Source organism: Bufo bufo, chromosome 4 (assembly GCF_905171765.1).
Source record: "Bufo bufo chromosome 4, aBufBuf1.1, whole genome shotgun sequence".
Classification (NCBI taxonomy): Eukaryota; Metazoa; Chordata; class Amphibia; order Anura; family Bufonidae; genus Bufo; species Bufo bufo.
This window is the reverse complement of record NC_053392.1, coordinates 99,893,540-99,919,181: the sequence shown is the minus strand read 5'-3', so window position 1 is coordinate 99,919,181 and position 25,642 is coordinate 99,893,540. Positions and strand designations below refer to the sequence as shown.

Sequence of the window (25,642 nt, the reverse complement as noted above, 5' to 3'; positions counted from 1 at the left end):
TATTCTAAATGAATCAAAATTTTCTTTAAAAAAGTTTTCTAAAACGTTGAGGTCCCAACGAATCCAATACTTTTGTTATTCGATTTGGACAAATCACTCACAATTGCGTCCGTCATTTAACAGATAAAAAGACCACAGGGCTGAGAAGATATAGAAGGAGGAACAATTGATCTGGGGTGACCGGCTTGTCCATAATGCCTAGCTGTCAGCTATAGGAGGGGCGATATTGGCATCTGTCTTGGCAATATATAAGATCCCAAGCAGGAAATCCATGTGTATTCTGCGCTTGTACATTGATGTGACAGGATGTCTGGAAGGGAGAGACAAAACAACTAAAAGCAGACTTTTGAGAATTGTCCTCAACAAGTGTGGAAAACATTGCATTTGTGACAATTAATCGGGCATGGATCCTTGAGGATTTCCACACACCTCTGGCTTATGCCAATGAATAGTTCTGCCATTTCTGACAGTGGAGACAGGCTACTTATCACAGGCCCAATGACGCAACTGCTGCTGTCTGCAGACCTATCACGTCCCCTGTTGCCACTAGTACTACCCCTACACAGCCTCACATCTCCTGCCTCCTGTCTATCAGGATCCATACAATACTGCTACTGTTCCTACATAAGGCCTCATGCACACGACCGTTGTGTGCACCCGTGGCCGTTGTGCCGTTTTCCGTTTTTTTTCGCGGACCCATTGACTTTCAATGGGTCCGTGGAAAAATCGGAAAATGCACCGTTTTGCAGCCGCATCCGTGATCCGTGTTTCCTGGCCGTGAAAAAAATATGACCTGTCCTATTTTTTTCACGGCCAACGGTTCACGGACCCATTCAAGTCAATGGGTCCGTGAAAGAACACGGATGCACACAAGATTGGCATCCGTGTCCGTGATCCGTGGCCGTAGGTTAGTTTTTATACAGACGGATCCGAAGATCCGTCTGCATAAAGCTTTTTCAAAGCTGAGTTTTCACTTCGTGAAAACTCAGAACCGACAGTATATTCTAACACAGAAGCGTTCCCATGGTGATGGGGACGCTTCTAGTTAGAATACACTACAAACTGTGTACAAGACTGCCCCCTGCTGCCTGGCAGCACCCGATCTCTTACAGGGGGCCGTGATCAGCACAATTAACCCCTTCAGGTGCGGCACCTGAAAGGGTTAATTGTACTATCATATCCCCCTGTAAGAGATCAGGGCTGCCAGGCAGCAGGGGGCAGACCCCCCCCCCCCCAGTTTGAATATCATTGATGGCCAGTGCGCCCCCCCCCCCTCTATTGTAATAATTCGTTGGTGGCACAGTGTGCGCCCCCCCCTCCCTCCCTCTATTGTAATAATTCGTTGGTGGCACAGTGTGCGCCCCCCATCGGCCCCCCCTCCCTCTATAGCATTAACAACATTGGTGGCCAGTGTGCGGCCTCCCATCTCCCCCCCCCCCATCATTGGTGGCAGCGGAGTTCCGATCGGAGTCCCAGTTTAATCGCTGGGGCTCCGATCGGTAACCATGGCAACCAGGACGCTACTACAGTCCTGGTTGCCATGGTTACTTAGCAATAGTAGAAGATTCATACTTACCTGCTGCTGCGATGTTCGTGTCCGGCCGGGAGCTCCACCTACTGACAGCCTCAGGTCTGTGCGGCGCATTGCTAAATGAACTGTCACTTACCAGTAGGAGGAGCTCCCGGTTTTTGGGGTGTACTGGCAGGTGAACTTGAATACTCTGCTTCATCCCTCTGCTGTACTAATCTCTGACTTCAGTCTGGTTACTGGACTTTCTGGCTGTTCTGGTACCTGTGAGTGGGGTGCCTTTGGTTGTTGACCCTCTCATAATACTCCGTCTATGAACTGCAAAGAGTTGTGGTGCTCTATGAGCTGCTTCCCCTGGAAGACTCCTGATACAGGAGGGGGGGGGGGGGGGGAAGCTCCCCTCACTGTGCCATGTCTTGTCTCTTCCCAACTCTTCTATTGACTATAGCTTCCTGCAACCTTTCCCTTTGTAGGAAACAGGACTAGCCCACTTCTGCCCAAAAGGAGGAGAATGGAATGGTAAGTTCCATTCTATCTAAAGATCTCTCTCTGCCAGCTACACTGACACTTGTTGGACAACCAGTCACAGTGCATGAAAAACAATACATAAGTTATTCAATATGTGAGAGTGAATCTAAATCGCACATCCTCATAACTATGCTTTGATAAAACAACTGTGAAAAACTACAGCAAGATAAGACATGGCTCTACAGCACTATTGTCCATCTTATGCTATGCACTATTAGGAGGCATCGGTATACAGTTTGATCAAAGAGCATAGGCCCACTTACCGCGACAAGGTTGCCTCTTACAAGTTGGGACCTACTCTAACTTTGGCGCGGCACTGTGCGTCGACTATCGCGCCCCCACACCGCACCAGCAGGTAATGGGACCCAGCAGCCACACAGCGCCCTCACTGTGCGGAAAAGCCTCCCAGGCCCTGGGTCCCATCACTCCACCAGCACAGGACAAAAGCAGCGACCGCCTCCGCCCAGCACCGCATAATGTGAACAGGTGCAAAGAGCTCACCTGGTCACAGCCTCTCAGGAACTCCAACTGAGAGGTAGTAGGAATTATAAACCCTTTGAAGACTTCTGCTAATTTAAAAGCACCTGTGCCGAATGGGGAGGAGTGCTGATCCAGAGGGGGGAGAAAGGAAAGACTATACAATGTATTCAATATGTGAGAGTGAATCTAAATCGCACATCCTCATAACTATGCTTTGATAAAACAACTGTGAAAAACTACAGCAAGATAAGACATGGCTCTACAGCACTCCACCAGCACAGCACAAAAGCAGCGACCGCCTCCGCCCAGCACCGCATAATGTGAACAGGTGCAAAGAGCTCACCTGGTCACAGCCTCTCAGAAACTCCAACTGAGAGGTGGTAGGAATTCGGCTCAGGTGCTTTTAACTAGCAGAAGTCTGCAAAGGGTTTATAATTCCTACCAAATCTCAGTTGGTGTTCCTGAGAGGCTGTGAACAGGTGAGCTCTTTGCACCAGTTCACATGCGGTGCTGGACGGTGGCCGTTGCTACTTTTGTGCTGTGCTGGTAGAGTGATGGGACCCAGGGTCTAGGTGGCTTTGCTGCACAGTGGGGCCGCTGTGTGGCTGCTGGGTCCCATTGCCTGCTGGAGCGGTGTGGGGGCGCGATGGTCGCCGCACGGTGCCGTGCCAAAGTTAGAGTAGGTCCCCACTTTTAAAAGGCGACCTTGTCGCGGTAAGTGGGCCTATGCTCTTTTGATCAAACTGTATACTAATGCCTCCTAATAGTGCATAGCAATAGATTTATAATAGTGCTGTATAGCCATGTTTTATCATGCTGAAATTTAAAACAGTTGTTATATCAAAAGCATAGTAATGAGGATGTGCGATTTAGATTATCTCTCAAATATTGTATACAATACATAAGTTACATAGCAATAATATTTAGGCACAATATAAAAAGACCTGGAATAGGCCATTAGAGACAGTAGCAGGGTGTAGGAATGGTAGTTCCCGCTCTTACCTTACTTAAAACCAAGCCACCCTCAGCTTGTACTTAGGGTATGCTAGGGTTCCCTTTAAGTTTTAGGGTTAAGTGCCAGGGTCCCCTTCAAGTGCTGATTTATACTACATTCTGTTACCATTCCATGTTCAGATGCTGCAACTAGAGACTGCCTTGCAGTTTTCCCGGCGGTCATTTCCCAGCGAACTTTGCGCGTTAGCGATTCGCTGAACATGCCAACATATGGCGATGCCTGCTGGTGCCATATTCTTTTGCATTGCGCCGAACTTTGACTCATGACACATCCATTAGGTGGGACAGGACAGCCAATTGAGATCTTTCAGCACATGGTCACACCCCCACCCTATAAAAGAACCCGATCTGGCAGCCATATTACATTCTGTGTTTTGCCAGTGTAGGTGTTGCTTTGTGGAGCAGGGACAGGCTGTTAGGGACACCAAACGCTAGCTAATACGCTAGCTAATAGGGCCACAAAAGTCCTTTTAAGGGCTGGTATAGGCAGTGGCATAGCGTGGGTTGCCAGCACCCGGGGCAAGCCAAAAATTGCGCCCCCCCTCAGCCTGTGGGCACGCTCTTTTTAACAGATAATGTAGTAGATCACTTGCAGTCCTATGTAACACCACATATAACACAATGATAACTCTCTGAGTACAGATAACGTAGTAGATGTTACCTGCAGTCCTATGTAACACCACAGATAACAGTAACAACTCTCTGAGTACAGATAATGTAGTAGATGTCACCTGCAGTCCTATGTAACACCTCAGATACCACAGTGATAACTATCTGAGTACAGATAATGTAGTAGATGGGTGTTAGCCCCCAGAATTCAGAACACGCACAGTGTGACCTGAAGTCTGGGGCCGGGATGCGGCAGGATGGGCCAAATTCTCAATCTTCTCCCCCAACCCTACCTTGAAACAGATATGTGGATGGGCATTATTATATACAGGAGAATACAGCCCCATACCTGTTACATCCAGTGACGTCTCCTGTGATGTAGACTTTCCTCAATGTCTTTATTTAGAGATAAGACTGCCATGATTCTTTCTTTCAGCCGCTTCTCATCTCTGCAGAGTTTCACCGAAAAAAAAATTTGGTTTCTCACTTTACTATCATCCTCTCAGTTCTGGTGTCGCAACACTGTCATCCTGCTGCCCCCCAATACTGTGCTAGACCTAGACAGATAGTCCCCCATTCCCCATAATATTATTCCCCCTGTATATTATAATGGTCCCCTCTGTATTAGTATTATGATTATTAGTATTATTATTAATATAATGGCCCACTCTTTATTATTAATATAATGGCCCCCTCTTTATCATTACTACAATGGCCCCCTCTTTGTTATTAATGTATGGCCCCCTCTTTGCTATTAATGTATTGGCCCCCTCTTTGTTATTAATGTAATGGCACCTCTTTATTATTAATGTATTGGCCCCCTCTTTGTTTTTATGTATTGGCCCCCTCTTTGTTTTTAATGTATTGACCCCCTCTTTGTTTTTAATGTATTGGCCCCTCTTTATTGTTAATATAATGGCCACTCAACTCTTATTAGTATGATTTAATCGGTCCTCCTCACTCTGCTCCTACCCCACCCCCATAGTGTCCCCCGTACCTCTGCAATTAGGGGATGGGTACATGCCTTCCTGCGCCGCGTCATCGCGTCATCTCGCGAAATCCGACACAGGAGGTCACAGTGATGTAATCGTGACCAATTCCTGCATGACTCTAGTGCCTTAGAGTCATGCAGGACTCTAAGGCCTACTGGCCTACGGGCCTGAAGCCTATGAGGCATAACGGAGGGGACGGAAGCCATAGGCTCCCATGGCTCTCATTGAAATTCCTGCTGCCTGGCGCCCCCAGCAATTTGGCGCCCGGGTCAATGGCCCCCATGGCCCCCTTATGATACGCCACTGGGTACAGGTGTGCTATCGATAGATGTAATATACTGAGGGGTGTGATATACTTATAATATACTTTCTAACAAAGAAAGTATATTATAGTGCATTTGTATTGTGCAGCAGTTGTGTGCGGTTCTGCTGCGATACCGCAGCTATATAGAGGGACAAAGGCTATTGGAACAACTAATTGCAACGGTGATATATACCTGTTGCACAAAAAAAAACTGATTGAGGGGTGGGATATACCTTCTTCCACAAAATACTGATTGAGGGATGCGATATACCTGTTGCCCCAAATAAACAGGGTGGTGTGATATAACTGAGGCAAAAAAAAAATTGAGGGGTGTGATATACCTGCTTCCACAAAATACTGATTAAGAGGTTTGACATACCTGTTTCCACCAAATATTGATTGAGGCCTGCGATATACCTGCTTCCACAAAATATAGATTAAGGGGTTTAATATGCCTGCTTCCACCAAATATTAATTAAGGCCTGTGATATACCTGCTTCCACAAAATACTGAATAAGGGGTTTGATATACCTGCTTCCACAAAATACTGATTAAGGGGTTTGATATACCTGCTTCCACCAAATACTGATTGAGGGCTGCAATATACCTGCTTCCACAAAATACTGATTAAGGGGTTTGATATACCTGCTTCCACCAAATATTGATTGAGGCCTATGATATACCTACTTCCACAAAATACTAATAAAGGGGTTTGATATACCTGTTTCCACCAAATATTGATTGAGGCCTGCGATATACCTGCTTCCACAAAATACAGATTAAGGGGTTTGATATACCTGTTTCCACCAAATATTGATTTAGGGCTGCTATATACCTGCTTCTACAAAATACTCATTAAGGGGTTCGATATACCTGTTTCCACCAAATATTGATTGAGGCCTGCAATATACCTACTTCCACAAAATATATATTAAGAAGTTGTAACAGTACAGCCTGGATCACAGCGGCTCCCTGTGACGATACGCTGACTTGCGCTCCAGCGTGGAACGCACCGGCCATCTGCGATGATACGCTGGCTTGCGCTCCAGCGTGGAACGCAGTGGCTGTTGGGCCCTCCTGTGACTCCGCCCACTTACCGTCCAGCCCTTAAATAGAAGACAGGTGCTAAGCAGGGTGTTCCACTAATGGAGTGCGCACCCTGCTAGCTCCACTGCATCTGAGGACTCTGTCCACATATCCAGACCTGGATCCCTAACAACAGCGTGAAGGACTGTCTACCTTCTTGCCACTGGCTTCCCCACTGCTGGCTTCCTAGCCAGGACCAACTAACCGCAAGTATATGCCTGTTACCTGCTCTGATTAATGTCCTGGAACTCTGAGTGGGGTGGTTCCTGACTGGTGTGAGACGATACTCCCAAACCAACTCTGAACCTACTGCATACTATATACTAAACTGTGGACATGCTCTGAACCTACTGCATACTATATACTAAACTGTGGACATGCTATACTAACTCTGAACCTACTGCATACTATATACTAAACTGTGGACATGTTCGGAACCTACTGCATACTATATACTAAACTGTGGACATGCTCTGAACCTATGGCATACAATATACTAAACTGAGGACATGCTATATACTAACCCTGAACCTATTGCATACTAGATACTAACTCTGAACTGTGCACAAGCTTAAACTAACTTGTGACTCCTGTAATACTGGGAGACCTTCCTCTCCAGCAGTAATACTAAATAGATGGATAGCGGTAAATGATTTTGTTACCCCAAACTCTCCGCCCAAGACTGAGAGAGACGCCTGGGGTACATACTGAGTAACCGCGAATCCCACAGCCAAGAACAAGGGCAGTGGGATAATAGTGCATGTCCATTGCTTCCGCAGTTGAGATCCTAACTGATCAACTAGGTGAGTTACAGAAGTACAATATACCGACTTCCACAAAATATTGATTGAGGGTTGCGATATACCTGCTCTCACCAAATATTGATTGAGGCCTACGATATACCTGCTTCCACAAAATACTGATTAAGGGGTTTGATATACCTGTTTCCACCAAATATTGATTGAGGCCTGCGATATACCTGCTTCCACCAAATACTGATTAAGGGGTTCAATATACCTGTTTCTATTAAAAATTGATTGAGGCCTACGATATACCTGCTTCCACAAAATCCTGATTAAGGGATGTGATATACCTACTTCCAGAAAATACAGATTGAGGCCTACGATATACCTGCTTCAACAAAATACTGATTAAGGTGTTTGATATACCTGCGTCCACCAAATATTGATTGAGGCCTGCAATATTCCTGCTTTCACAAACACTGCTCTTCTCTAGGGACTTAGGCACAGGGTCATTTTGAAAATGACAGGCAGAGGGAACTGCTAGACCTCTAACTACTTCCATATAAACTGGTGGACTTGGAGGCCTTTAGAAAATTTGTGGCCATTGGCACACTGCAATGGAAGGTCCCCGGAAGGAAATATTTCTCCTAGAAGAGCATCCTAGATCTATATGTCCACTTTCAGCAGCAATTGAATATATCTCTGGCACACGTGTCGGTGCCAAGATACATCTGACCACAGACACGTGGTCTAGCAAACACGTGCAGGGAAGGTACATAACTTTTACTGCCCACTGGGTGAACCTTCTGACGGCCGTCAAGCATGTAACCCGTGGCACCCGTGTGGATTTGGTGTTACCACCACGGATTGCATGCAGGCCTGCCTCTTCTTCTCCTCCTCCTACTCCATCCTCTGTCTCCTCCTCGGCTGACTCCTCCTTTTCCACTGCTACCGCCTCTTCCGCTGCACCCACCAAGCTCCCCAGAACCTATTCGACTTGCCAGGTAAGACTTTGCCTGTGCTGCAGCTGTTGTGCCTGGAAGCCAAGAGCCACACCGGTCCTGCACTGCTTTCAGCTCTGCGGTCACAGGCCGATCAGTGGCTAACCCCGCTCAATTTGACAGTTGGTAAAGTGGTGTGCGACAACGGTGTCAATCTGCTGAGCGCACTGAAACAGGGCAAAATGACACACGTGCCGTGCATGGCACATGTCCTGAACTTAGTCGTGCAGCAATTCGTTGCCAAATACCCCGAGGTCCAGGACGTCTTGTGGCAGGCCAGGAAAATCTCTGCCCATTTTAGAGGATCTTACACGGCCATTGCTCGCCTTGCTGACATTCAGCGGAGACACCACTTGCCCGTCAGACGTCTGATTTGTGACTGCTCGATGCGCTGGAACTCCATCTTGTATACGCTTGATAGGCTTCTCCAGCAGAAACGTGCCATTAACGACTACCTATACAAACTCTGTGGCATGACAGGTTCTGGAGAGCTTGGTTTTTTTTCACCACGCCAGTGGCTGCTCATGCGCGATGCATGCAGAGTTCTGCGGCAATTTGATGAGATCACCAATCTGGTCAGTCGCAGCCAGGGTGCCATCAGTGACATCGTACCTTCCGTCTTCTTTCTGGAGCGTGCATTGCGTTGTGTCATTGATCAAGCCGTCGAGGAGCAGGAAGATGAGGAAGTCGCAATGCGAGGAAGATGAGGAAGGGGGCTACTCCATCTGAGACAAGTCAGCAGGAGTCTGAAGAGGAGTCAGAGGAGGATGGTGTCTGGGGGGAGGAGGAGGAACAAGAAGAGCAGGTTTTAAACTTTTCTGGGATCCCTGGTGTTGTCCGTGGATGGGGGGAGGAGACCGAGGACGACCTTCTCCTGGGCGATGAGCAGAAGCCAGGCCGCTCCACCACTTCCAATTTATTTTAAATGGGTGCCTTCCTGCTGCAGTGTTTGAAGAGGGACCCCCGTATAAAAAGCATAAAGGGAAAGGATCAGTACTGGGTGGCAACGTACTTCGACCCAGGTACAAACACAAAATGGTGGACATGTTACTTGCATCACAGAGGGCTGTCAGAATGCAGCATTTTCAGAATTTGCTGCGAGAGATGCTGCATTCTGCTGTTGTGGGCACTGGCAAAGAAATTTCCACCCACAAAGAAACATTTTCCACTCGCCTAGCTCATGACAGTGTGGACTACCTCACATTTTTTAAAATTAATGAGGGATGGATCTCGGAGGAATTCAACACCTCTGATGACCACGTGTAATTGAATTTCCTCATGACAGCCCACAAATATCCGCCACCACACAGAACAAATAATGGTCCCTGTCTTAGGTAAATACAGCAGCATAAAAGGCCTTTTCTGTCTGGTGAATGCCTAATGTTTGGGACCTCGGAGGAATTCAACATCTGTTACGACCACATGTTATCGAATTTCAACTATTATCATTTGGTGTTTTTTCAAGAGGGGGGGTTTCGTTAGCAATGTTTTTAATCCCATTTTATATATTTTGTTCTTTTAAACATATGTATTTGAGATCTATTTGTACTGGCCTGCAGTAAAATTGATATCTATTGACCATCTAATATACCTCCAGCCACATAATTACTTGTTCTTTTCTGTCCGGTGAATGCCTATTGTTTGGGGCCTGTACTACATTGGCCTGCAGTAAAATTGATATTGAATGGCTGTCTAATATACCTCAAGCCACATAATCACTTGATCATTTATGTACGGTGAATGCATAATTTTTGGGGCCTGTAATTTAACTGGCAAACAGGCTACATGCACACAAACGTTGTTTGTTTCCGTTCCGTTTTTTTCCGGATAGGATATGGACCCATTCATTTCAATGGGTCGGCAAAAAACGAGGACAGCACACCATGTGCTGTCCGCATCAGTATGTCCGTTCCGTTGCCCAGCAAAAAAAATAGTGCATGTCCTATTTTTTTCTAGTTTGCAGACAAGGATAGGCATTATTATAATAGATCCACACAAAAAAAAACGGATCCGCAAAAAAAAAACAGATGCCATACGGAACGTCATCCATTTTTTGGGCGGATCCGCAATTTGCGTACCACAAAACACATACGGTGGTGTACATGTAGCTGTCACGGATGGTGTAACAGAAAACTAGAAGACACAAATGAAGATCTGACTGACTTGATCCAAAACTAAGGAACCAACGGGTAAGCCCTGTAACAACGCTAGCTCTCTCCCTTACTTCTCAGCCTATGCAAAAATCTCGATGGTAGAAATTTGCATACCCTCGTTCCTTGACTGTATGACACCTGAACACCCTATAATAGTGAGGGGACACGACCACCGGCTCCCTACACTTAATACGGAGGGAGTCAGGGTCACCTCGGATCAAGCAAACAGGAAAACAAAGATAAATGAACAGACTTATCTGTAGAAGCATCAGTTGTAGCATCCAGCATGCACACACTCCAGGAAGTTGTATAAACCGCAAAGTGATGCAGTATGGGAGGGTATTTAAAGGGATGCAATCAGTGCAACTAGATAACAGCTGAGAGAGGGAAACGAGATGACAAAATGAAAGCAAAACAAAAGAACCTCAAGCAGGAGGTTCTAAAGAACGTCTGTCAGAGCTTCACAGATGTCTGGCGGTGACAGTATCCTAAAATTGTTATACGGTGATCGCCTAATTTACCTCCAGCCGCATTATCAATTGTGCTTTTCTGTACGGTGATTGAATAATTTTTGGGGCCTGTAATCCACTGGACTGCAGTAAAATTGATATCCATTGACTGTCTAATATACCTCTTGCCACATAATCACTTAATCATTTATGTATGTTGAATGCATAATTTTTGGAGCGTGTAATCTAACTGGCCAACAGGAAAATTGGTATATGGTGACTGCCTAATGTACCTCCAGCCGCATTATCAATTGTTCTTTTCTGTCCGGTAAATGCTTAATGTTTGGGACGTGTACTACACTGGCCTGCAGTAAAATTGATATTGAATGACCTTTTAATTAAGAGATGTCCCGAACTATTCGCCGGTGAACAGTTCTCGGCGAACTTCGCTTGTTCGCCGCGGCGGGCGAACATATGCGATGTTCGGTTCGCCCCTATACGTTATCATTGAGCAAACTTTGACCCTGTACCTCACAGTCAGCAGACACATTCCAGCAAATCAGCATACCCTCCCACCTCCTATAAAAAAGCAAGGACGGCAGCCCTCTTAGATTCATTCTAAAGCTGCAGTGTTAGTTAGAGCAGGGAGAGTGCTGCTGCTGCTGAATTAATAGGGAAAGCGTTAGCTAGGCCAGTGTTCTGTGTCCACTCCAGTCCTCAAAGACTCATCTGCTGTAAGGACAGCGTCCTGACAACACCCCAAAAAGCCCTTTTTAGGGCTGGTACATCAGTCTGCTTTTATTTATTTTTTCTATATATATATTGCAGTTGCCTGCCCGTGTGTGAGAGGCCACAGGCCCACAGACTGTACTGTGTGCACACCACTCATATAGGGTAGCACAGTACCTTGCAGATAAAAAAAGTCATTTAATTTTTTCTCTGTAATATAATTGCAGTTGCCTGCCAGTGAGTGTCAGGCCCACTGACTGTACTGTGCCCACTGCCCACCACTAATATAGGGTGGCACAGTACCTTGCACGCATAGTACCACTAATCTAAAAAAAAATGACAGGCAGAGGCAGGCCACCTCGCAGGGGCCGTCATGGTTGTGGTGCTGTGATTTCCTTTGGCCCTAGAATAATGTCCAGTGTTCAGAGGCCACGTACCCTGAACTCGAAAAATTCTGAGGACATAGTTGACTGGCTTAAACAGGACACCCAATCTTCTAAAGCTTCCGCTCGGAACCTTGACGCACCATCCTCCTCCAGCTCAGCTTCGGGCACCTCTCAAGTTACCACTCACCCGCCCGCCGCCATCACCAACACTAGCACCACAGCCGCTTCACTTGATCTGTCAGAGGAGTTATTTACACATCCGTTGGAAGAAATGAGTGATGCGCAACCATTATTGCCAGAGGATGTAGATAATAGGGATATGTCTCAGTCAGGCAGCATTACACACATGGACGTACAATGTGATGATGATGATGTTGTACCAGCTGCTGCTTCCTTTGCTGAGTTGTCAGATACAAGTGAAGCGGTTGATGATGACGATGTGTCCGTGGATGTCACGTGGGTGCCCGCTTGAAGAGAAGAAGAACAGGGGAAAAGTTCAGATGGGGAGACAGAGAGGAGGAGGAGACGAGTTGGAAGCAGGGGGAGGTCGTCGCAAGGAGCTAGTGGCACAGTCAGACAGCATGTATCGGCACCCGGGGTCAGCCAGACAGCACGCCAATCAACGCATGCTGTTGCCACCACCAGAATGCCGTCATTGCAAAGCTCAGCAGTGTGGCATTTTTTTTGTGTGTCTGCCTCTGATAACAGCGATGCCATTTGCAACCTGTGCCAAAAGAAACTGAGTCGAGGGAAGTCCAACACCCACCTAGGTACAACTGCTTTGCGAAGGCACATGATCTCACATCACAAATGCCTATGGGATCAACACATCAGCGGCTGCAACAATACCTCATTTTTCAGGCATGTGTACATGCCAAATTTTTCTGGCCTCTGGTGCTGCACTGTGGCTGCAAAAACAAAAAAAAAGGCACATACATGTGTCAATTCTTCTTCGTGATCATTACCTTGTTGTGGTGAAGGGGCTTGCGTATCACAATGAAGCGATCACCTCTATGAGTGTGTTGCCAGTGTTGGCACACCCCAGATGATAAGGTCGTTGCTTCATTGTGAACAGACCAAAAGGGATCGGCTGGATAATTTTTCATAGAAAAAACATTAATTTTCTTTGTGATCATCTAAGGTGATCATTAAAGCCTACTCGGCCAACAATGGGCCCACACTGCAGAATCATTGTCTTCTGGGTCACTTAACTGTCACTGAACTACCTCAGCACGACCATAGGCTTTGAAAAACCGCCATCGCCTGCAATCTCCCGAACGTGCGTACGAGCACAGTCATCACTACACCAAGATTGACGCATAGAGGAATAAAAATTATGTCATGAGTGTGTCAACTATTGACAACTCTTTGCGGTTGTTTGCTGTGCGTTAAACAGGGAGTTTGGTCTGTCACTGTGAAGCGGGCGTAACCCTTACACTACCTGATCAATACAACATCATACCTGATCGTATACACACACTGGATGTTTTAAAGCACGTTATTCCAAACAATTTAGGAATCTTAGGTGATTTATGCCCTTTATGGATTAAAACCTGACTCTGCGTCAACTACGTAATTTTCCATGGGAGTATTGCCATGGATCCGCCTCCGGCATGCCACAGTCCAGGTGTTAGTCCCCTTGAAACAACTTTTCCATCACTATTGTGACCAGAAAGAGTCCCTGTGGGTTTTAAAATTCGCCTGCCTATTGAAGTCTATGGCGGTTCCCCTGTTCGCGAACAATTGCGTAAACTCGCGTTTGCCGTTCGCGAATGGAAAATTTTATGTTCGCAACATCTCTACTTCTAATATACCTCTAGCCAAATAATTGCTTGTTCTTTTCTGTCCGGTGAATGCCTAATGTTTGGGACCACGGAGGAATTCAACACCTGTTGATGACGACCATGTGTTATCGAATTTCGACTATTATCATTTGTTTTTTTTTCAAGAGGGGGGATTTCATTAGCCATGTTTTGAATCCAATTTAATATTTTTTGTTCTTTTAAACATATGTATTTGGCATCTCTTTGTACTGGCCTGCTGTAAAATTGATATCCAATGACCGTCTAATATACCTTCTGCCACATAATCACTTGATGTTTTCTGTCAGGTGAATGCTAAATTTTTGGGCCTGTACTCCCGTGGCCTAAAATAAATTTTTTCCAGGCTCCAGAAGGCCACATTTTGACAGTTTTTCCTTTAAGACGTATAAAAATGGCCCCTGATTAAAATACCTATTTTTTGTGGGAATTTTTGCCATTGATCCCCCTCTGGTATGTATCCTCGTTGTGGGACGATTTTTGCACTTCTTGTGAGTATTTGGTGGCTGCAATAATGACCTGAAGGTTTTTCAGGTTCGCCTGCCATTAAAGTGAATAGGGCCCGCCGCGAACTTGCGGTTCGCGAACATTTGATCGCGTTCACGAATCGTCCTGGCTAATGTTCGTCCATCACTATTCAAGACCCAATACAAACCTTAAAAATAAAAGTTAATGTTTTTAAACCCTAGGTGAGAGACAAATTCAACTGATTTTTGACTTTGATTTCTGACTTTCCTCACTGGTCAGCATCAGAATGAGTTTTGATTTTACTGTTCTATGCTGAATCACATATATGAATAAAATCCATCACAAGCTAATCCTTTAGCTTAATGGTTAGGCTGCTGGTTTATAGACTGAAGCTTTTGGGTTCAAGACCCAATGTAAACCATAAAAAAATATTTTAAAACCCTAGATAAGAGAAAAATCTAAATAATGTTTGACTTTTATGTCTGTCTTTCCCCACTGGTGAGCAGCAGCATCAGAATGAGTTTTACGTTTACTGTGTATTTGTCTGCTACATGACATAACTAGAGAAAATCCATAGCTATCTGTGGCTGTGTCTATATACAGTATCAGTGGTGAGGTACCTGCCTCACATGCAGTATCTAGTTTGAAATGCACTTAAAACCTTTAAAAATACACTGCTCAAATAAATAAAGGGAACACAAAAATAACACATCCTAGATCTGAATTAATTAAATATTCTTCTGAAATACTTTGTTCTTTACATAGTTGAATGTGCTGACAACAAAATCACACAAAAATTAAAAAATGGAAATCAAATTTTTCAACCCATGGAGGTCTGGATTTGGAGTTACACTCAAAATTAAAGTGGAAAAACACACTACAGGCTGATCCAACTTTGATGTAATGTCCTTTAATCAAGTCAAAATGAGGCTCAGTAGTGTGTGTGGCCTCCACGTGCCTGTATGACCTCCCTACAATGCCTGTGCATGCTCCTGATGAGGTGGCGGATGGTCTCCTGAGGGATCTCCTCCCAGACCTGGACTAAAGCATCTGCCAACTCCTGGACAGTCTGTGGTGCAACGTGACGTTGGTGGATAGAGCGAGACATGATGTCCCAGATGTGCTCAATTGGATTCAGGTCTGGGGAACGGGCGGGCCAGTCCATAGCATCAATGCCTTTGTCTTGCAGGAACTGCTGACACACTCCAGCCACATGAGGTCTAGCATTGTCTTGCAATAGGAGGAACCCAGGGCCAACAGCACCAGCATATGGTCTCACAAGGGGTCTGAGGATCTCATCTCGGTACCTAATGGCAGTCAGGCTACCTCTGGCGAGCACATGGAGGGCTGTGCGGCCCTCCAAAGAAATGCCACCCCACACCATTACTGACCCAATGCCAAACCGGTCATGCTGGAGGATGTTGCAGGCAGCAGAACGTTCTCCACGGCATCTCAAGACTCTGTCACGTCTGTCACATGTGCTCAGTGTGAACCCGCTTTCATCTGTGAAGAGCACAGGGCGCCAGTGGCGAATGTGCCAATCTTGGTGTTCTCTGGCAAATGCCAAACGTCCTGCACGGTGTTGGGCTGTAAGCACAACCCCCACCTGTGGATGTCGGGCCCTCATATCACCCTCATGGAGTCTGTTTCTGACCGTTTGAGCAGACACATGCACATTTGTGGCCTGCTGGAGGTCATTTTGCAGGGCTCTGGCAGTGCTCCTCCTGTTCCTCCTTGCACAAAGGCGGAGGTAGCGGTCCTGCTGCTGGGTTGTTGCCCTCCTACGGCCTCCTCCACGTCTCCCGATGTACTGGCCTGTCTCCTGGTAGCGCCTCCATGCTCTGGACACTACGCTGACAGACACAGCAAACCTTCTTGCCACAGCTCGCATTGATGTGCCATCCTGGATAAGCTGCACTACCTGAGCCACTTGTGTGGGTTGTAGACTCTGTCTCATGCTACCACTAGAGTGAAAGCACCGCCAGCATTCAAAAGTGACCAAAACATCAGCCAGGAGGCATAGGAACTGAGAAGTGGTCTGTGATCACCACCTGCAGAACCACTCCTTTATTGGGGGTGTCTTGCTAATTGCCTATAATTTCCACCTGTTGTCTATCCCATTTGCACAACAGCATGTGAAATTGATTGTCACTCAGTGTTGCTTCCTAAGTGGACAGTTTGATTTCACAGAAGTGTGATTGACTTGGAGTTACATTGTGTTGTTTAAGTGTTCCCTTTATTTTTTTGAGCAGTGTATATATTTTTGAACCCTAGATAAGAAACAAATTCAAGTGATGTTTCATATCTGACTTTCCTTATTGGTCAACATAGAGGCTTCAGCCTAAAAAACGGTAGCCTAACCATTAACTCTTTTACTACTGAGCCACTTTTCGCATTAAATCCCAGGCCGATTTTTGCAAATATTACATGCGTCACTTTATGTGCTAATAACTTTGGAACGCATTTACTTATCCAAGCCGTTCTGAGATTTCTCGTGACACATTGTACTTCATGACAGTGGTAAATTTGAGTCAATATATTTCACCTTTATTTATAAAATAATCAAAAATTTACCATAAATTTTGAAAAATTTGCAAATTTTTAATTTTGAATTTCTCTACTTTTAAAGGGATTCTGTCACTAGGATTTCACTTACTGAGCATTTAATATGCAAATTACCTAAATAATGAGCCCAAGGGACTGTCCCTCCGGCCGTTGGAGCCCAGCCGCACCCCTTCTCCTTGAGCCCAGCACCGCCCCACTGCTAATTTATTCACTCCTCATCGCCGACCTCATATGCCTGGTGCATCATAATCTCGTGCATGCGCTGTGTGGATAGACCTGTCAAGCATATGAGGTCGGCGATGAGGAGTGAATAAATTAGCAGTGGGGCGGTGCTGGGCTCAAGCAGAAGGGGTGCGGCTGGGCTCCAACGGACAGAGGGACAGCCCCTTGGGCTCCTTATTTAGGTAATTTGCATATTAATAAAAGCTATTTTATAGACAAATTACAAGACACAGGGCAGTAATACTAGTATATTGTAATATAAATCGTGAAGACTGATGTGATCATGTTAACAGCTCGTAAGTGAAATCCTGGTGACAGAATCCCTTTAAGACAGATAGTAATACCTCATAAAATAGTTATCAGTGAATATTTCCCATATGCCTGCTTTATTTTGGCATCATTTTTTAAATATATAATAATAATAAATATAATAATTTTATATTTTTAGGACGTTAGAAGGCTTAGAATTTTAGAAGCAATTTTTCAAATTTTCCACAATTTTCAAAACCATTTTTTTAAAATCACCAATTCAGTTATAAAGTGATTCTCAGGGGCTTTTGTAATGGAAACCACTCATAAATGACCCAATTTGTTAACCTTGAGGTAATTCAAGAATTAAAGAGAAATGGAGGTGGAATTTCAACACAGCAAGGGTTAACAGAAAAAAACCCTCAATATATATTACTCTGATTCTGAAGTTTATAGAAATACCCCATATGAGGTGGTAAACTGCTGTATGGGCACATAGCAGTGATAATAAGGAAAGGAGAGCGATATGGATTTTGGAGGCAGATTTTGCTAGAATTGTTTTTAGGCACCATTTTGCATTGAAGAGACCCTACAGAGGAAACCCTCAAAAAGTGATGCTATTTTTGAAACAACAACCCTTAAAGAATAAATTAAGGGGGGTACTGAGCACTTTGAGCACCCCCAAAGTGTTTTACGGAATTTGGAAACACTTGGCTATGAAAATGAAAAGTTTAATTTCTTCCAATAAAATTTTGCTTTAGCCCTAAATTTTTCATTTTTCAATCACAAGGGGTAACAGGAGAAAAATCACCCCATAATTTGTTACCCATTCTCTCCTGAATACGGCAACACCCCATATGTAGTTGTAAACTGCTGTGGGGGCACATGGCAGCACTCAGATAGGAAGGAGCGCCATATTGCTTTTAAAGCAGATTTTGATGGATTGGTTTAAGGGTGACATTGGTTTTTATTTTTTGACTGATTGTCTTATGTGGAAGTTCATTTTTTGCAGGATGAGGTGATGTTTTAATTGGTACCATTTTGGGGTACATAAGACTTTGTGATCGCTTGGTATTACACTTTTTGTAAGGAAAGGTGACAAAAAATGGCTGTTTTGGCATAGTTTTTAAAACATTTTTTTATTATAGCATTCACTTGAGGGGGCATATCATGTGATATTTCTATAGAGCAGGTTGTTTTGGATGCGGCGTTACCCAATATTTCTATAATTTTTATTTTTGTTACGTTTTACACACTGAAAAGAACTGAATAAAATCTTGTTTTTGTGTTGACATTTTATAAAGAGCCTTTTTATAATTTTTTGGGCGATTGTCTTAGGTAGGGGCTCATTTTTGCGGGATGAGATGATGGTTTGATGGGTACCATTTTAAAGTACATAAGACTTTTTATCGCATGGTGTTACACTTTTTATGAGGCTAGGTGACCAGAAAATGGCTGTTTTGGCACAGTTTTTTTTTTACGGCGTTCACATGACAAGGTGGACCAAGTAATATTTTTATAGAGCCAGACGATACGGATGCAGCGATACCTAATATGTCTACTTTTATTTTTTTCCCTATTTTTTCAAAAAATTTTAAATGAATTTTGGGAAAAGGATTTTTTTTTTTTTTACTTGAAACTTTAATTTTTTATTGTGTAAAACTTTTTTTTACTTTATCTTTTGTCCCACTCTGGGACTTCAACTTTTTGGGGTATTATCCCTTCTCCAATGCATTACAATATATTTGTATTGTAAGTCTGTAAGTCTGGATCTTACAGGCTTACAGGAATGCAGCCACGATGCCTAAGGAAAGCACCTGGCTGCCGTCACAGCCATCGGTTCCCAGCCACAGCAGCGCGGGGACCGGATGGCAGCTCCCTCCCTCCACAGACATCACACGTGCCGCGCTGACAGCGGCACATCTAGGGTTAATGCTCCAGCATCTGTGTTTTCAGCAGGGGTCCAGCTATTAGTGACTGCCGTACTCATGCAGCTGATCGGGCGGACACAGGAGTACTACAGTACTGGTATTTTAAATACAGTAGCCAGCTCTGTACATGTACGGTGCTGATACTGTACGGGTTAAGCTAAAGGATCAGCATAAAACAGTTGGGGATTTTCTTCATAAATGCGATTCAGCATACAAAAATACAGTAAACCTAAAACCTATACAGCAAACCTAAAATAATACCTGATCCCTTGAAGATACTAAACTTAAAGGGTTTCTGTCACCCCACTAAAGTGATTTTTTTTTTTTGGGCTAGTTAAATTAGTTATATAGCGATATCTGAAAATATAATAGTGTTCCTTACTTTGATCCAGCAGTTTAGTCAAAAAACGAAGTTTTATCATATGCAAATTCGGTCTCTACCAGCAAGTAGGGCGTCTACTTGCTGGTAGCTGCTGCAGAAATCCGCCCCCTCCTCTTGTTGATTGACAGGGCCAGCCGGGATCTCCTCCTCCGGCCAGCCCTGTCGGCATTTCAAAAATCGCGCGCCCGTGTTGAATCTGCGCAGGCGCTCTGAGATGAGGAGGCTCGTCTCCTCAGAACTCCCTTAGTGCGCCGATGACGTCTTCTATTTCGATGATGTCATCGGCGCAGGCGCACTAAGGGAGCTCTGAGGAGACGAGCCTCCTCATCTCAGAGCGCCTGCGCAGATTCAACACGGGCGCGCGATTTTTGAAATGCCGACAGGGCTGGCCGGAGGAGGAGATCCCGGCTTGCCCTGTCAATCAACAAGAGGAGGGGGCGGATTTCTGCAGCAGCTACCAGCAAGTAGACGCCCTACTTGCTGGTAGAGACCGAATTTGCATATGATAAAACTTCGTTTTTTGACTAAACTGCTGGATCAAAGTAAGGAACACTATTATATTTTCAGATATCGCTATATAACTAATTTAACTAGCCCAAAAAAAAAAATCACTTTAGTGGGGTGACAGAAACCCTTTAAAAAAGTTAAATATTAATAAATACTTTATTTAAAAAATAAAAATGATGAATATTCGTAATATTCAAAAAGACGAAGTTAGAGCAATATTACGAAATTTCGTAAAATACACATAGATTGTATTTAAGCTAATATACTGCTATAGTAATAATTTTTAATAGTGTACATATTTTACAAAACTTAAGTTCAGAAGAGGCAAAAAAAAATTACAGGAAAAAAAAGGGATTATTGCACTATATTAGCTAAATTACAATCTATATGTGTATTTTACGAAATTTCGTAATATTGCTCTAACTTCGTCTTTTAGAATATTCGTAATATTCTAAGAGACGAAGTTAGAGCAATATTACGAAATTTCTAAAAGACGAAGTTAGAGCAATATTAAGAACATTTGAAAAAGTCGAAATTGCGATGCGACTAATATAACACGAAATATTCGCATGAAGATTTCAACTTAGCACTGCTATACTCCATATTCTAGCCTAATATGGAATATAGCAGTGCTAACTTAGCACAGCTATATTCCATATTAGGCTAGAATATGGAGTATAGCAGTGCTAAGTTGAAATCTTCATGCGAATATTTCGTGTTATATTACTCGCATCGCAATTGCGACTATTGCGAAATTTCGTAAAATACACATATAGATTAGATTGTAATTTAGCTAATATGGAATATAGCAGTAAGTTGAAAACGCCACTGACTGGAGCAGCCAGGAAGCCAGGAATCCAAAGGACAGGTAAGAACAACTTTAGGGAAGTGGGAAAGAAAAAAATATAATAAAAAAAAGAAAAAGAAAAAAACGAATATTCGATTTCGCGAATATATAGAACGATATTCTAAATATTCGCGAAATCTCGAAATTGCGATATTCGAGAAAAAAATTCGCAATTCGAATATTCGCGCTCAACACTACCTAGCAGTGTAACAATATAAACAAAGCAGCCCTTGTCCTGCACGATACAGTGCAAAGCAAGGGAGAGCATCGGAGCATGAAATTCACCAAAGCTCATGTCAGAGGGGTCGGAGGGGTGAAAATGGGTACATGTTTGGGCTCAGCTCTGAACCCGGACAACCCCTTTAATAGTGAATCTTTCACCAGTCGATGGATGTATGAAAGAATCCCTCTTGCACATAAAAGAATAATTAATATAGCTAAGGCAAGGAAAATACCCCAAGACCCAGCCTTAGTAAAAAAAAAAAAATGGAAGGGCGTTGCACAGTAGTATTACTACCATCAGAATAAACCAATTTGCCTCTTAACCACTTAAGGACCACAGGTTTATACCCCCTAAAGACCAGGCCCTTTTTTACAAATCGGCACTCCACAACTTTAGCGGTTTATTGCTCGGTCATGCAACTTACCACCCAAATGAATTTTACCTCGTTTTCTTCTCACTAATAGAGCTTTCATTTGGTGGTATTTCATTGCTGCTGACATTTTTACTTTTTTTGTTATTAATCGAAATTTAACGATTTTTTTGCAAAAAAATGACATTTTTCACTTTCAGTTGTAAAATTTTGCAAAAAAAACGACATCCATATATAAATTTTGGTCTAAATTTATTGTTCTACATGTCTTTGATAAAAAAAAAATGTTTGGGTAAAAAAAAATGGTTTGGGTAAAAGTTATAGCGTTTACAAACTATGGTACAAAAATGTGAATTTCCGCTTTTTGAAGGAGCTCTGACTTTCTGAGCACCTGTCATGTTTCCTGAGGTTCTACAATGGCCAGACAGTACAAACACCCCACAAATGACCCCATTTCGGAAAGTAGACACCCTAAGGTATTCGCTGATGGGCATAGTGAGTTCATAGAACTTTTTATTTTTTGTCACAATTTAGCGGAAAATGATGATTTTTTTTTTATTATTTTTTTTTCTTACAAAGTCTCATATTCCACTAACTTGTGACAAAAAATAAAAACTTCCATGAACTCACTATGCCCATCAGCGAATACCTTGGGATGTCTTCTTTCCGAAATGAGGTCACTTGTGGGGTAGTTAGACTGCCCTGGCATTCTAGGGGCCCAAATGTGTGGTAAGGAGTTTGAAATCAAATTCTGTAAAAAATGGCTGGTGAAATCCGAAAGGTGCTCTTTGGAATGTGGGCCCCTTTGCCCACCTAGGCTGCAAAAAAGTGTCACACATGTGGTATCTCCGTATTCAGGAGAAGTTGGGGAATGTGTTTTGGGGTGTCATTTTACATATACCCATGCTGGGTGAGAGAAATATCTTGGCAAAAGACAACTTTGTATAAAAGAATTGTAAAAGTTGTCTTTTGCCAAGATATTTCTCTCACCCAGCATGGGTATATGTAAAATGACACCCCAAAACACATTCCCCAACTTCTCCTGAATACGGAGATACCAGATGTGTGACACTTTTTTGCAGCCTAGGTGGGCAAAGGGGCCCATATTCCAAAGGGCACCTTTCGGATTTCACTGGTCATTTTTTACAGAATTTGATTTCAAACTCCTTACCACACATTTGGGCCCCTAAAATGCCAGGGCAGTTTAACTACCCCACAAGTGACCCCATTTTGGAAAGAAGACACCCCAAGGTATTCGCTGATGGGCATAGTGAGTTCATGGAAGTTTTTATTTTTTGTCACAAGTTAGTGGAATATGAGACTTTGTAAGAAAAAAAAAAAAAAAATCATCATTTTCCACTAACTTGTGACAAAAAAGAAAAAATTCTAGGAACTCGCCATGCCCCTCACGGAATACCTTGGGGTGTCTTCTTTCCAAAATGGGGTCACTTGTGTGGTAGTTATACTGCCCTGGCATTTTCCAGGGGCCCTAATGTGTGGTAAGTAGGTAAATGACCTGTGAAATCCTAAAGGTGCTTTTTGGAATGTGGGCCCCTTTGCCCACCTAGGCTGCAAAAAAGTGTCACACATGTGGTATCGCCGTATTCAGGAGAAGTTGGGCAATGTGTTTTGGGGTGTCATTTTACATATACCCATGCTGGGTGAGAGAAATATCTTGGCAAAAGACAACTTTTCCCATTTTTTTTATACAAAGTTGGCATTTGACCAAGATATTTCTCTCACCCAGCATGGGTATATGTAAAATGACACCCCAAAACACATTCCCCAACTTCTCCTGAGTACGGCGCTACCAGATGTGTGACACTTTTTTGCAGCCTAGATGCGCAAAGGTGCCCAAAATCCTTTTAGGAGGGCATTTTTAGACATTTGGATACCAGACTTCTTCTCACGCTTTGGGGCCATTAGAATGCCAGGGCAGTATAAATACCCCACATGTGACCCCATTTTGGAAAGAAGACACCCCAAGGTATTCAATGAGGGGCATGGCGAGTTCATAGAATTTTTTTTTTTTTGGCACAAGTTAGCGGAAATTGATATTTTATATTTTTTATTTTTTTCTCACAAAGTCTCCCTTTCCGCTAACTTGGGACAAAAATTTCAATCTTTCATGGACTCAATATGCCCCTCACGGAATACCTTGGGATGTCTTCTTTCCGAAATGAGGTCACATGTGGGGTATTTATACTGCCCTGGCATTCTAGGGGCCCTAAAGCGTGAGAAGAAGTCTGGAATATAAAGGTGAGTTCATGTGAGATTTTATTTTTTGACACAAGTTAGTGGAATATGAGACTTTGTAAGAAAAAAATAAAATAATTCCGCTAACTTGGGCCAAAAAAATGTCTGAATGGAGCCTTACAGGGGGGTGATCAATGACAGGGGGGTGATCAAGGACAGGGGGGTGATCAGAGAGTCTATATGGGGTGATCACCCCCCTGTCATTGATCACCCCCCTGTAAGGCTCCATTCAGACGTCCGTATGCGTTTTGCGGATCCGATCCATCTATCAGTGGATCCGTAAAAATCATGCGGACATCTGAATGGAGCTTTACAGGGGGGTGATCAATGACAGGGGTGTAATCAATGACAGGAGGGTGATCAGGGAGTCTATATGGGGTGATCACCACAGTCATTGATCACGCCCCTGTAAGGCTCCATTCAGACGTCCGTATGCGTTTTGCGGACCTGATCCATCTATCAGTGGATCCGTAAAAATCATGCAGACATCTGAATGGAGCTTTACAGGGGGTTGATCAATGACAGGGGTGTAATCAATGACAGGGGGGTGATCAGGGAGTCTATATGGGGTGATCACCACAGTCATTGATCACGCCCCTGTAAGGCTCCATTCAGACGTCCGTATGCGTTTTGCGGATCCGATCCATCTATCAGTGGATCCGTAAAAATCATGTGGACATCTGAATGGAGCTTTACAGGGGGGTGATCAATGACAGGGGTGTAATCAATGACAGGGGGGTGATCAGGGAGTCTATATGGGGTGATCACCACAGTCATTGATCACGCCCCTGTAAGGCTCCATTCAGACGTCCGTATGCGTTTTGCGGATCCGATCCATCTATCAGTGGATCCGTAAAAATCATGCGGACATCTGAATGGAGCTTTACAGGGGGTTGATCAATGACAGGGGTGTAATCAATGACAGGGGGGTGATCAGGGAGTCTATATGGGGTGATCACTACAGTCATTGATCACGCCCCTGTAAGGCTCCATTCAGACGTCCGTATGCGTTTTGCGGATCCGATCCATCTATCAGTGGATCCGTAAAAATCATGCGGACATCTGAATGGAGCTTTACAGGGGGTTGATCAATGACAGGGGTGTAATCAATGACAGGGGGGTGATCAGGGAGTCTATATGGGGTGATCACCACAGTCATTGATCACGCCCCTGTAAGGCTCCATTCAGACGTCCGTATGCGTTTTGCGGATCCGATCCATCTATCAGTGGATCCGTAAAAATCATGTGGACATCTGAATGGAGCTTTACAGGGGGGTGATCAATGACAGGGGTGTAATCAATGACAGGGGGGTGATCAGGGAGTCTATATGGGGTGATCACCACAGTCATTGATCACGCCCCTGTAAGGCTCCATTCAGACGTCCGTATGCGTTTTGCGGATCCGATCCATCTATCAGTGGATCCGTAAAAATCATGCGGACATCTGAATGGAGCTTTACAGGGGTGTGATCAATGACAGGGGGGTAATCAATGACAGGGGGGTGATCAGGGAGTCTATATGGGGTGATCAGGGGTGATCAGGGGCTAATAAGGGGTTAATAAGTGACGGGGGGGGTGTAGTGTAGTGGTGCTTGGTGCTACTTTACTGAGCTACCTGTGTCCTCTGGTGGTCGATCCAAACAAAGGGGACCACCAGAGGACCAGGTAGCAGGTATATTAGACGCTGTTATCAAAACAGCGTCTAATATACCTGTTAGGGGTTAAAAAAAACACATCTCCAGCCTGCCAGCGAACGATCGCCGCTGGCAGGCTGGAGATCAACTCTCTTACCTTCCGTTC

At 44.1% G+C, this 25,642-nt stretch overlaps 1 long non-coding RNA gene across 1 annotated transcript; it reads right to left on the bottom strand.

The window, feature by feature from the left end:
• Nucleotides 1–599: 599 nt before the first annotated feature.
• On the bottom strand, nt 600–21,319 carry LOC120999958. Its single transcript, XR_005778702.1, has 3 exons — nt 21,187–21,319; nt 17,920–17,929; nt 600–614 (listed from the first exon to the last, which is right to left on the bottom strand). It is a non-coding gene; the product is annotated as an uncharacterized LOC120999958 (long non-coding RNA).
• Nucleotides 21,320–25,642: the final 4,323 nt, after the last annotated feature.